Consider the following 10829-nt stretch of genomic DNA (forward strand, 5'->3'; position numbering starts at 1 on the left):
ATGAACAAGGAATGACAGCTGTGGAGAGATAATGGATAATAGAAAAAAAACTACTGAATTGAATCAGCCTGTATACTTCAAAGACGTGTTGACCTCAAAATGGAAACCAGGATATGTGTTATTTTGGGGGAAAGGTTTTGCTTTTATTTCCACAGTAGAAGAAAAGCTATGAATACCATCAAAATTGATAAAGATTTTATTTGAACAAGAGAGACTTCTTGATTAGGAGAGGTGATATTTCATCAAACAGTGTGACCATTCAATCTAAACTAACCTATAAAACTAACAAATGCTTTTCATTTGATCAGATACAACTTGCCAAAAAAGAAACTCCCAAAAGTTAGAGTTGGGGGAGGGTTTTGTTTTTTGTTTTTCCAGAAGAATGAAGGCATCCAGCTAAGGAATCTGAAGATCACTGGAGAAATGAGACATCTGAAGAAAAAGGACAAATCATCCAGAGAAAATGTCCCAAGAAAAAGAGTAAATTGACCTATTGGTATATCACATTTCTAACAGGATAAAATTTCATAAATCTTCCCAAATGTTTGTTTCTTCTGATTCTCTATAGACACATAATGCAAATGATCTTTTTGTAGTCCCAGTTCAATTAAAAATTAAAGCTGCCTTTGGAGTTGGAGCATGACCTTCTCCTTCTCTAAACCCAAGCATGCTTGTTAAAGGAAAATCTAAAATCTCTGTCTCATGAAAGAAGAGCCACCTAATATGGGACAGAAGAAAAACCAAAATTAAGGGCCTATTTTATTGCCACTAATGTCATAATCCTTTGGTTTTATTTTGACTCTTTAAAACTATTCTTAAGATATATATATATATATATATATTCTCAAAATTTATAAAATTAGTATATATATTAAATTTTTGTCATGATATTAATGGCAATATAGAGTACTAATTCTAGAAAAAGACTTCATCTAGCTTCCTGTACATGATTTTGGGGTTTGAGTCTCTATCAGGTATGTAGAAATTAAGACTGTACTCTGGATGTACATAACACATTATGGTCCTTTAACTTCTTTGAGATTTGCTGCGTATGACATTCAAAATGTTTAAGTTTTCTGCAGTGAATCATGACCATGCCTAACAGTGACTTTTGAAGTCTCCAAAATGGGGATGGGGCCCCACAATGATGAGTCCACATGGATTATACTAACACATTAAGCTGACAAACACTACTTAAAGATTGGCTTTTTACTACAAACTTCTCAGGGCAATTTCAAGGTGGCTAGCTGAGATGGTCCAGCCTCACAGACTGCTCTAGCCAGGACTTGACATAAGCCCTGCACTTTTCCATTTCAGACACTGGACAACAAGTGATACAGCTAGCTCTCCAAGGACTTGACAATTATCTCAATTTTTTTCAGGGTCCCCTAAAGATGATGTTGCCCCCAGACAGCTGGAAGTAATTTTAACAACATGACACCCACATTCCCAAGTGATTGGGTGGGCAGGTTTTGGTCGTTTACTTGGTTGTGGATATTTGTCATCATTTGGGGGATTGGTTACAAGTTGTTATTGGTAATGGTCAGGAAAAAAGCTGAAAAAAAGGAGATTAGATTCAGGGATCTTGCTCTGAAAAGAAAAAGGGAGGATACAGAAATGGTAGGACAAAAGAGTAGATTATTGAATCTACTTTTAAACTAAAAAAGCAACTACTAGTCTTAAATAGTTTACATTGGTTGGGATTTTTGTATATTAATACAAATTTTAGGTTATTTTTGTTGTACTGTATATATGTTTCTACTCTTGTTCAATGTATTGATCCTATTCATCTCACTTAACAATGTAATGTAAATTTCTAGATCTTGAAAGTTATTATTACAAACTACTTAGGAAAATAAAGCAATGCAGGTCAGTAGTTAGTCACCTATTGCAATTAAACTTGTTGTCATGTTAGGTATGTTTTCAAAGTCAAACAGATATAGTTTAGGTAGACAGATGGTCTTCAAACACTTCAGAGACCTACAGAATAGGGCATTTAAGATGTTTTAATAGCATAAGGTTCTTTTTTTTTTTTAACGACAAGGAGACATGTCTACTCCTGGCAGTTCCAAGGTACTTCAAAGAAGATGATGGCAAAAGTTAGCCACTGGGCAAGAAAGTGCCCTTGCCTTGACTGCTGACAGTATGCAGTCCAAATTGGACAAGCAGGACACAAAAGAGAGTGACGCCGAACCGTGCCAAGACAAGGTGGGACAGTCCTTCAAAAATCCTGCTTCACAGGTAAGTCTGTCAGATATTCTAGGCCTGCAGGCCGAGGATGGATGCCCCAACATTGCAGAGGAACCTTGGGTGACTGTCCAGGTAGCCAGCTGTTTCTGTCATTTCTTAATTTTGGAAGTTGTTTGCTCTTCACTTCCTGTTTACTCAGGAAATACTATATCCTTCTCAGGTCTCTGATGGAGGTGAAAACTAGATAGTTAGAGTTATAGTTTTCCTTGTTAAATTTCAGAAAAGAAACTCACAAAAGAGGTGTAAAGTGTATAAGGTTGAGAGACACAAAAAGATAGTTTTGGGTCAGCAATGAAAGGATAGAAAGTGAATTAGGTGCAAAACTTTGGATTCATCAAGATAAATAATGGGGTATTTTCTCTGTATTTGTCAAATGCTAGTGGACTAGACATTGTTGATGTAATTATTGCCTGCATATATTTGTATATGGTTACTGTACTTACTGTATATAGTTTTTTTATGTTAGTTAAAACCTATGCTTTTTGTTTAGAGAAAAGGGGAAAATGTTGTGTGATATCTTGTTTGTGTTCTGACAAATAAAGCTTGCTTGGAGTCAGAGATAAGAGCTAGCCACTAGTTAACCATAAAGGTTTGGAGGACTGTGGACAGATATGAGACAGGATGTGGTAAGGTGGGGCTGAGACAGGATCTCGGCTCTTTTGATCAGAGGAATGGAAGAGGTAGGAAGTCACTGGTAGCTGCTCCCCTGCTTCTCTGATCTTTCTGGTTTTTACTCTGATATCTGACTCCTGGTTTTTATTGATAAGATTAATTAGATTTATGCTTCATCTGACATATATCTAGGATCCATGTGATGTCATGGTCTGAGAACATTTTTTTTCTTCTTTTTCTGGTCCAACATTCAGTACCTAGTTAATGAACAAGAAAGGTAATCTTTGGAGGACTGGTTATAAACTGTAAGTGTTTTAAAATTGCAGAGAACAATACATATGTGATTCGGAATTTTATTACTTTGGTTCCTGGTAACAGTGATAAAAAAGAAAACAGCTTGTGTCAAAGTGTAGTGCTCTAGACTGGTTTGTTGGTAATCCAGTAGTCTAGTACTAACATATAATTCCTATTATAGAGTTCTTCCCATTTACCTCTAATTTTATGTCTATATAATATGCCCTTAACATTTCTTATATTAACAATGAGACTTGTAGTAAAAACCTTATTTTTTAAAAGATTATTTGTGTGTACATATGTGTATCTCTCTATATGTGTGCGCATGCACGTGTGTGTATACACAGGGGTAGCAAATGTGTGCCATGGCTTGTGTGTGTGTGTGTGTGTGTGTGTGTGTGTGTGTGTGTGTGTGTGTGTGTGCGTGTAGGTTAGAGAGTAACTTTTATGAATCAGTTCTTTCTTTCCACTGTGGGTTCCAGGGATTGAACTCAGGTTATTAGGCTTGCATGGCAAGTACTTTTGCCTGCTCTTACTGTAACAGAATTTGTAAATGGTCTTTTAATAAAAAATTCAATCCTTGATATTGGGGTATATGCTGAAAGATCAGAAAGACAAAGAAACAAGCCACAGCCATCACCTCTTACCTCACCGACTCCTCAGTCTGAAAATGCTTTCTAGCCAAAAGACCTCTAGCCGAAAAGGGTTCCTCAGCCAAAAAGCCTTTAGTTCCTGTCTCCTCATGCCTTATATACCTTTCTCCTCCCAGGCATCACTTCCTGGGATTAAAGGCATATGTGCTTCCCAGTACTGGGGTTAAAGGTGTGTGCCACCACTGCCTGGCTGTTTTTCCTCCTAGACTGAGTCAATCTCATGTAGTTCAGGGTGGCTTTGAACTCATGGAGATCCAGACTGATCTCTGCCTCCCAAGTGCTAGGATTAAAGGTGTGTGCTACCACTGCTTGGCCTCTATGTTTAATCTAGTGGCTTGTTCTGTTCTCTGATCTTCATATCAATTTTATTAGGGAACACAATATATCACTACATCTTACCATCCTGGAAAGCTTTATATTTGATAATCCTACTTTATCATCTCTGCTCCTTCTATGAAACCAAGTTTTATAAGAGACAATCAAACAGAAGCAATATATCCCCTTTTCAAACTAGCATCACTCTACGAAGCTGCCTATCTTATTGTAATAATCTATAACGCATGCCATTGCTCTTGTAGAACTCAAGGATTTTCTTTCAGCAGCTTCATGTAGATGAACTTTCAGAAGTAAAATGCAAGAAGCTTAAGGATAATTCTTGTGTCCTACTGTGTAATCACACAATTTGACATTGATTTTCTTACTTTGCAGAATGCCAGAGAGAATAAAGGAAGTCTACTGATGATAAATATGGTCATTTCTCAGTATTTCTAGGCCTAAATTTTTATATAATTACAGATTATTTTATAACCTCATGTATTCTTTATACATTTATAGTTATCTATTTTTTGGTCATTTCAATGCAATTGTTTCAAGACAGGGTTTCTCTGTGTAGCCCTGGCTGTCTTGGAACTCACTCTGTAAACCATGATGGCCTCAAACTCACAGATATCCCCCTGCGTCTGCCTCCAGAGTGCTAGGATTAAAGGCATGAGCCACCACTTCCTGGCTTCAATGCAATATTTTAAAAGTAGCCAAGCCAAGTGTACACGTTTGTAATCCTAGCACACAGGAGGCTGAGGCAAGATGATCAAGAATTCCAGGTCAGCTGAGGCTACATGGGAAGTTCCAGGCCAATGTGTACTATACAGTGGGATGGGAAAATGTCTTAAAAAATAGCCCATTTTGCCATGAAAAGGTATGTGTAAGGGAAGTGATTAATGATAATGGCTTTTTATGAATGAATTTTCAATGTCCAGGGAACATGACTATATTATTCTTATGTTGGAATTTAAAAGCAAATTGTGTACGACAGATTCACGGCAGTTCATTTCCTCCCCTTCAGCAGTCTTTTCAAAGTGTTTGGACTTAGGTAATGGATAGTTCTAAGCAAGTAAAACTCTGAAAGTTCTCATCAGGTGTAAGTTATAACCAGCCCTCATTTACTTCAGAGATGGCTCATTCTATGCATAATATGAATAACTGCAAAGCTAATATTATTGTTTGTTTGAGACAAGGTCTCATTGTAGAGCTCTGGTTGGCCTGTAACTAAAAGGCCTTTTGCTATAAAGGACAAACTGGCTGGCCTGAAGCAAAGATAGGCTTACTTCTGCCTCCCTAGTGCTGGGATTAATGGCATGTGCTGTCATGCCTGGTGAAGATAATATTATTTTTAATTCTTATTTCCAAGATCAAAACAGTACAGGAATAATTGTGAATTGTATATAGATAACAATTAGGAAGACATTTGGCTGATACTTTTACAGAGCTTGTTTCTTTGGATTTTCTTTTATGTATATGTGTTTGCTTGCATGAGTTCATGTGTATCACATATGTGCAGAAGCTGGTAAAGGCCAGAAAAGGGAGTTATATCCCCTAGAATTGGAGTTAAAGGTCATGGTGAGTAGCCATGTGGGTGTTGGGAATTAAATCTGGGTCTTCTGCTTAAGTAGTTAAGTGCTTTTAACTGCTGAACCATTTCTCCTAGCCTTCCTTTGGACCCCAACATGTGTTTTCATTATGATATTTATAATCAATGTGTAGTTTTCACTATGGGCCCCTTGCCCTTCCTAGCTACAGTAAGTTAGTTGCTGAGTTAATTCCAACACTTGGAAGGATATCATAGAGTTCCAGGAGTGTGTGCTGTAGGTTGAGCCCTCCATTTAGGTGGCAATCTCTAGAGGAGGAGGTGTGCTTAGAACTGCTTGTTAGGAATTTTTCTAAATCATCCAGAAGCAAGCAGTACTGAGAATCTTAGTCAGTTCGGCATCCATAACAAAATACCATAAACTTAGTGGCTTGTAAGCAGCAAATTTATTTCTCACAGTTCTGAAGTCTGGAAAGTCCAAACTTAAGGCAGCAGCAGATGTCTAGTGAGGGCCAGCTCTATAATTCATGGATAGAACCTTTTTGCTGTGTCTCAGAGGTTAGAAGCACACTCTTTAGCTCCTTATAAAGGTACAAATCCCATTCATGATATGCTCTATTTTTATGACCCCACTACCACCTATACCCATCCTATACAGTATCAAGTTTCAGCCATATGAATTTGGGGCAAATACAAGCATTCAGTCCATAGTACAGAGCTATTTCCAACAAGCACCATGTCCTATAGAGAGAGACACCGTCTTAAACCATGAATTTTCCACATAAATATTAAAAAGTAGAGCTGGGGATGTTGCTCAGTGGCAGAGAGCTTGCCTAGCATATGCAAGGTTCTGGATTCTATTACCATAACGCATATCCCACCCCCAACTTAAAGTTACTTCAGGGACTGGGAGTATAGTTCTATGGTAAAACATTTGCCTAGTATTCATAGTCTTGGGTTTGACTTCCAACTCTGAAAATAAAAATTTAGAAATACATTTCCAGGGCCTGAAGAGATGGCTCAGTGGATAAGAGCTCTCCCAGAGTACCTAGTTTCTATTCTCAGCATCCACATGGCAGCTCATGATTGTCTGTAACCCCAGTTCCAGGGAATCTCTCTTCTGGCCTCCTTGGGCACCAGGCTCACAAGTGGTGCTCAGGCATATATGGAGGCGAAACACTCATACACATAAAATAACAATAAAAATTAATTAAAAAATTAAAATACATTTCTAAGTGGTGACAAAGCTCATTGGTAGACCTCTTGGCTAGCACACATGATACTCTGGGTTTACTTCTCAACACTGAAAAAAAAAGCTCCATAAATAATGTCAAATTGGGCCTTTCATTGAGAGCTAATTCAGGGGAAAGAGCAGTTAAGCATATCCATCTTAAAATTTCTTTCTAGATTTGTATGTACATGTACATGTATGGTTTCCATTTAAGTGACCACATATAAATAAGACACACCAAATGAATCTTGTGCCTATGAGATGCAATGATAAATACAACAATAATTTGTTATGCCATGCATTTAATTCTTGCTAATAATTAATTATATGTGGATATTCGGTATGTAGTTAAATTGTTTTAAGTCCTTAATAATATAAGGAGCCTTCTCATGATTTGTGTCATAAATAATGACTATCTCTGCATCACTATTTTCACTATCGTATGTTTTCGAAGTATCATCACTGCCATTATCTTGATAAGAATTGTACTGGTCCTCTGGCTCACTGTACTTGTGATCTGTTTCATAAAAAGACTTGGGAGATGATTTCGTTTTCCTTGAAAGATTTCCAGGATGTTCCTTATTTGGCCCCAAAAGATCATTGAGAATTCCAGAAGTATTACAAATAAGGCATTTTTTTCTGATAACATTGGCAAACTTTGTCTGATAGATGCCTCCTGGGTAACATAGCCTTTCCTGTACTCACTGGCTTTTTCAGATCATGGGTTCCATGTGACTGATGTGTTTTCTTTATTCTGGATGGTTTGTTGGACAGGATTTGATTATGTGGGACTGATGGGTAAGATTGTGTGGCTAGCACATCTGAAGATTGCAGAATACCTAGCCAAGGTGGTATGACTTGCTTCTCTGAATTGGATGAACTGATTTGACTAGCTAACTTACAGGCATGGGTGATTTTATGTGGTTTTTTAAGGTTGTGTTTCTTATACGACTCTTCTAAGTAAGGTGACTTATGTAATCTTTGGGGACTTGATGACTTGGTTGGCCTTTTCAAATCTAATTGCCCTTTTGACTTTTTTACAGTGCATGGTATGGATGACTTATCTGTACTTGAGTATCTCACTGGTCTTTGTGCATTGGATGGTATGACTGATTTTTCTAGACTTGAAGGATGAATTTATTTTATTGCACTGCTTGTTATACATAGTGTTCCTTGGCATGAGGGCCCGGATGCTGATTTACATTTAACGGTAAAAGCTGGATTTCTAGATGATCTTCAGTTGTTATATCGGGTTGACAAGCTGATACATTGGATGATATAGCTGCCATATTTTTTTTGTTGAGCCTGAAATGCAGAAAACTTGGGGTGTCATAATTTAAAACAAAAGCACTATTGCTATCATCAGAAAATACAATGCTAGCTTAGAGTATGGATATTTTTTCCACAGCAAAGGTAAACACAGTAACTATTAGAGTATGCTGACACCTGTAACTTGTGTTACACATATGAATTCATGAATAATTTTCCTTCAAGAATATGTTTACTATTTCAAAGGCATCAGATAACTTATAGTCCATGTATGGGATGACACAAAGTTGTGAATAATAATAATGATGTGGTACACATGTATAACAGAATATTACCTAGACATAAAAAATGAAATTTGCAGGGGAAATGGATGGAGTTGTACATGAGTAACCCAATATAAAAAGGACAAATTCCGCTAGTTCTCTCTCATGTGAGGATCCTAGCTTTAGTACATTACATCTAGTGGAGTACCTGTGCAGACCAGGAAACAAAAAAGCAAATGTGATGTGTGCAGGGAGTTTGTGTGCCTTAGGGAGGGAGGGGAGTAGAACAGAGATATAAAGAAAGAGGGACTCTGAATGGAAATGTTTCGATAGAGAGAGGGGGAATTGGGGAGATGAAAGTGTAGGATGGAGGAGGATTAACTGGTGTAAAGGGAGTATAAAGAACCTGGAAAGCTAGATATACCCACCTATGCAATAACAGCTTGACCGTTAGAGTAGCAGGGGCTAACTAACTGCTCTCTGAATGGGTTCTGGATTCTCTGTATGGGGGATAGGAAGGGGACCAGTAAGCTGGGCTAACAATTCAAGTAGAGGAGGTAGTAAGCCCGCAGGAGGAATGTACTTCTGATGGTTAACTAAACTGATAGAGCAGCAAACTGCTTTCCAAACACCTATGTGTTTATACTCACAGACAAAAGCAGCTTCAGACTTAATCAAAGAAGCCTCTCCTTGCAATGAACAGTGAAGAATGTAGAAAATAAGTCATGAATGTGAATCTAGCCCCAGACAAGTCACTTACACCACCACTTCTTAGAATCAGGGAACCTTGTGGAAGAGGTGGCCAGAAGTATTTAAGAGCTGGGAGGTAAGGTGAAGGGCTAAGATGAAAGGCCATTCCCTACACTCGATGATGCAACTACTGTAATTCTTAACTCACGTAACTATAGTTACCTGCACTAAGACCATGCCAAACACCACCGTCTCATTGTCCATCCACACTCAGGTGATTCTGCAACAATCTATCTCCATCGATATATCTGGGCCCTCTTGATTGATCTCCAATGCATGAAATTCAGTTAAGAGTGGGGACCCTCAACCCTTATGTACCCTTAATTTCATCCAAAAGTGCACAGAGTGACTTGATGTCTGTCTTCTAAATGAGTTTAGGGTCTCAACTCTTAAGGGGAAAATGTTAGGTAGTTAAACAGATACTAGTTTTGGAGGCCATTGAAGAGGACCCTTCCCTTCCATCATCCTCCTCTTCCAAAGTTTACTATACTGAAGACTTCCTCATGTCCCCTCTGAGGAGGATACAGATCCTGTCCAACAAAAGATACAAAAATGACAACTATCCCCTGTTTTCCCCCTGTATAATCAAAACAAAAGTCAGGAAATATTATTCATAGTCATGACATGCTTCTCTAGATTCCTGCCTTCCTTTCTCTATCAACCTCCAGTAAGGGAGCAGCCATGAAAAGATGTTTATTAATCACCTAAGATCCTTTAACTAGCTCACTGGTTACCCTGGGCAAGGACCAACTGTAAGCCATAAAAGGAATTTATTTGTTGATTTGTTGTTGTTGTTGTTGTTGTTGTTTTGAGACAAGTTTCTATGTGTGTATCTCTAACTGTCCTGGATCTCACAGAGATCTGCCTGCCTCTGCCTCCCAAGTACTGGGATTAAAGGTGTGCACCACCATCACCCTGCTGATTTCTTTTTTTCTTTTTTCTTTTTAGACAAGGTCACATTTTTTAGCCTTGGCTGGCCTGGAACTCACTATGTAGATCAGGCCACCACCCTCCCAATTTTCTGTCCCATAACTACCCCAGATTGTAATCAGAGAGTGAGCTCTTACTCTTTTAATTAAAAAAATTAATTTTATGTATATGGGTATTTTGCTTGCATGTATGTCTTTGTACCATGTAAGTGCTTGGTGCCTGTAGGGACCAGATGACAGTGGGTCCCCTAGACCTGGAGTTACGCATGGTTATGAGCTGCTGTGTAGGTGCTGAGAATCAAACAAACAGCCAGTGCTCTTAACTGCTAAGCTGTCTCTCCTTACAACAGAGACTTCTTCCAAAGAACTTCCTTTCCCCCAAATAAAAGCCTGTACTATTGAGGCTGGAGACATGGCTTAGAGATTAAGAGTTCTTGCTGTTCTTGCATAGAACCTGGTTTTAGTTAACAGCATCCACACTGTGGCTCACAACAAGCCTTAACTCCATTTCCAAGGTATTTGATGCCTTCTTTTGGCCCTTGTGGGTCCTGCATGCACATGATGCACATTTGCATATATAGACAAATACCCACACATATAGAAGTAAATAGTTTTGAAAAGCTTGGATTAATTTTGAGTTGCTTGTCCCCTTGTATGTCTTTCTTTCTCATGGATCTTCACTTAAAACCCATGTAAAAAGCTGTGTATATTAGC

The sequence above is a fragment of the Peromyscus californicus genome, unplaced genomic scaffold (genome assembly GCF_007827085.1).
Source record: "Peromyscus californicus insignis strain IS unplaced genomic scaffold, ASM782708v3 Scaffold_8__1_contigs__length_139910024, whole genome shotgun sequence".
NCBI lineage: Eukaryota > Metazoa > Chordata > Mammalia > Rodentia > Cricetidae > Peromyscus > Peromyscus californicus.